We start from the raw sequence: 2745 nt of genomic DNA, 5'->3' as shown, positions 1-2745 counted from the left end.
TGCTCCCCTCCACCCCAAAAAAAGCGCCGAGTGCCAGCTCGGGCGGAGCCAAGAGGCAGGTGGGCGGTGCTGGTTGCGGGGGGGGGGGCACACAAAGGGGGTGGGGCGCCTGAGAAGGGAGGGCATGTTTCTGGAGCTGCCCCTCCCTCCCTCCCTCCCTCCCTCGCTCGCTGCCGCCTCTTCTACCTCCCCTGGAGAGCTTGGAGTTAGTACATTGCCCTGACTGAGTTTCAGCAGCTCCTTTTTTTTCCAGGGTAGGGGTCTGCCCCTATTGCTTTGCAACCCTCTCCCGTAGATTTAGGCTTTCTTCGTTGTCCCCCCCCTCTCCCCGCCCACAACCATCCAATGCCGGGTCCCCCTCTGCGGATGGATGCTCCGCCAGCGCAAAGGCTCTGTGCCGGCTGCTCTCTGGACCGTCGTGAAAGATTTGGGTTCGATTTGATTAACAGAAGCGACGCTTGGGTTTGCTCCACGAGGTAGGACGGAGCAAGCTGCAGAGGTTTTGTGTTCAGACAATGCTCTGATCCACACAGCTTGGCTCACAATCTCGGGTGGTTAGATTCCCACACACAAAGGCTGAGCCAAATCACAGCCTTGGTTTAGCATGTCGTCTGAAAGGATGAAAGGAAGTGGGTCAGGATCAAACTCCTGGCAGTGAGCAGAGTCAGCCTGCAAGGCTGCATTCTAATCACTGTGGAGGAAGGAAGGAAGGAAGGAAAATAGCAATTATGCTTAGATTTATATACCACTTGACAGTGCTTTTCAGCTCTCTCTAAGCGATTTTGTAATATCAGCCTCTTGCCCCCAACAATCTGGGTCCTCATTTTACTAACCTCAGAAGGATGGAAGGCTGAGTCAACCTTGAGCCAGTCAGGATCGAACACCTGGCAGTGAGCAGAATCAGCCTGCAATATTAACCACTGTGCCACCGTGGCTCCTATTTATAATAGCAATAGCACATTGCCGCCAACAATCTGGGTCTTCATTTGATCAACCTCGGAAGGATGGAAGGCTGAGTCAACCTTGAGCAGGTGAGAATCAAACTGTCGAACTGCTGGCAGTCGGCAGTCAGCAGAAGTAGCCTACTGCATTCTAACCACCGTGCCACCTCTTATAAACCCCACTGGCCTTTGACTCTAATGCTGAAAGAGGACAGAAAGAATCGTTTTGGTCCCCACCTACAGAGAAATCAAAGATGGTTGTTTTCCAAATGGGGCCGTAGTGGCATCCGTGGGGCAGTTTGACCTCCCCCCCCATGCACTCCAAGGCTGCTTGTGAAGGCCATACCATATCAGGAAGGTCAAAAAAGTCAAGATGATGGCACAGTCATACAATCAAAGCCCCGTTCCTTTTTTTTTTTTTTTTAAGGTGTACTGCCATCCAGTACCACAGCTAGTACAGCTGCACAGTCAGTTCAGGAAATCGTGAACTGTACAGTCAGCTCAGGAAATCAGGAAGGAACAAAATATTCCACAGTTACAATGGAGGAAAAACTAACTGCAATCGGAAATGATCCAGAGCAGGTTCAGAGAACAATGACAAGGATTAAAGAAAGAGCTGCAACAAATAAACAAACATTTGCAAATGTTTTGGGAAGTTCACAAGAATAACCAGCCTATCCGAAAATAAATATATAAATAAAACATCTTCCTTCAGTCTTTGAAAATTGAGAGGTGAGTCAAGTAAATTTTACCAGCATTTCCCAAGGCATGAATTCACATTTTGGTCTATGATAAGCTCCATTGGGGCTCTTAAAACTGAGAAAGTCAGTCAGCGTTGCTTTAAAATGCTGTATTGTTGGGATTGTGCAGAAAGCTAGACATGTGTGCCTACCTAAACTCTTTTTCATTATTGTAACATACAAATAGAAATAAAAATAGGGAGTGGGAGAGGGAGAGAGACACACACACGGAGACAGACCACAGAATCAAAATAATTCCACGATCCAACATAATTTTGATTTAAAAGCAAGCTCCTTTTGTATGCTTTTAGCTAAAGATCGGCAGATCAGATTTTCAAGGAAGGTTTTATATCAACATCACAAAACAAAAGTAAGTGGAGGCTTATATATTTAGCTGTGCTTAAATAAACAAATGGTTTCTATAGACAAGTCATTATCTGCAGAGTAGGCACAAGAATAAGACTGAACTGAATTATTTTTGACCAGCTGGATTTCTGTTTATGGTCCAGACAGTGTCACTGCTTTATTACACTGAATGCTGCCTTTTTCCTGGAAACCAAGGCCTTAATACTGAAGCCCCCAAATCTGCATTTTTTTTCATTTGGGTTTCCAAAGTTTATCTAGTACCCCAGATTCACCGTGCTTCTCAAGTTGAAATGGCAGCTAGTGTTGTGCACTTCTTTTGGCTGTTTATTTTTCCTCCTCCTCCTCTTCATCAACAAGTTTGATTTCTTAAAAATCCTCGGTGGGTGTCAGTGGAATGCGATTTGTGGGTGATAACGTCAATCATGAAAACAGGCCACTGGCTCAATTGCAAGAGAAATCATCTGAACTGTAGGACTTTTGAATTCTCTCTTAAAATATCCAAGAGCAAAGACTGTGCTTGGAGGTGGAATTTGATCCCTGTGGTTTACAGTTTGGATCGAGAAGATGCTGAACATCTGCTATTAATACTGAAAGTTACAAGGAGCTGCAGAATTTCTCCATGATTGACATCCAAACTGGGCAAAATGCCATTTAGGCCATCAACAGTTGTGTGAAGGTTTTTAGAGAAGCCAACTAAC

The sequence above is a fragment of the Crotalus tigris genome, unplaced genomic scaffold, assembly GCF_016545835.1.
Source record: "Crotalus tigris isolate CLP2741 ecotype Arizona unplaced genomic scaffold, ASM1654583v1 scf7180000019068.10715455, whole genome shotgun sequence".
NCBI lineage: Eukaryota > Metazoa > Chordata > Lepidosauria > Squamata > Viperidae > Crotalus > Crotalus tigris.
Note: the sequence above shows the minus strand (reverse complement) of the source record.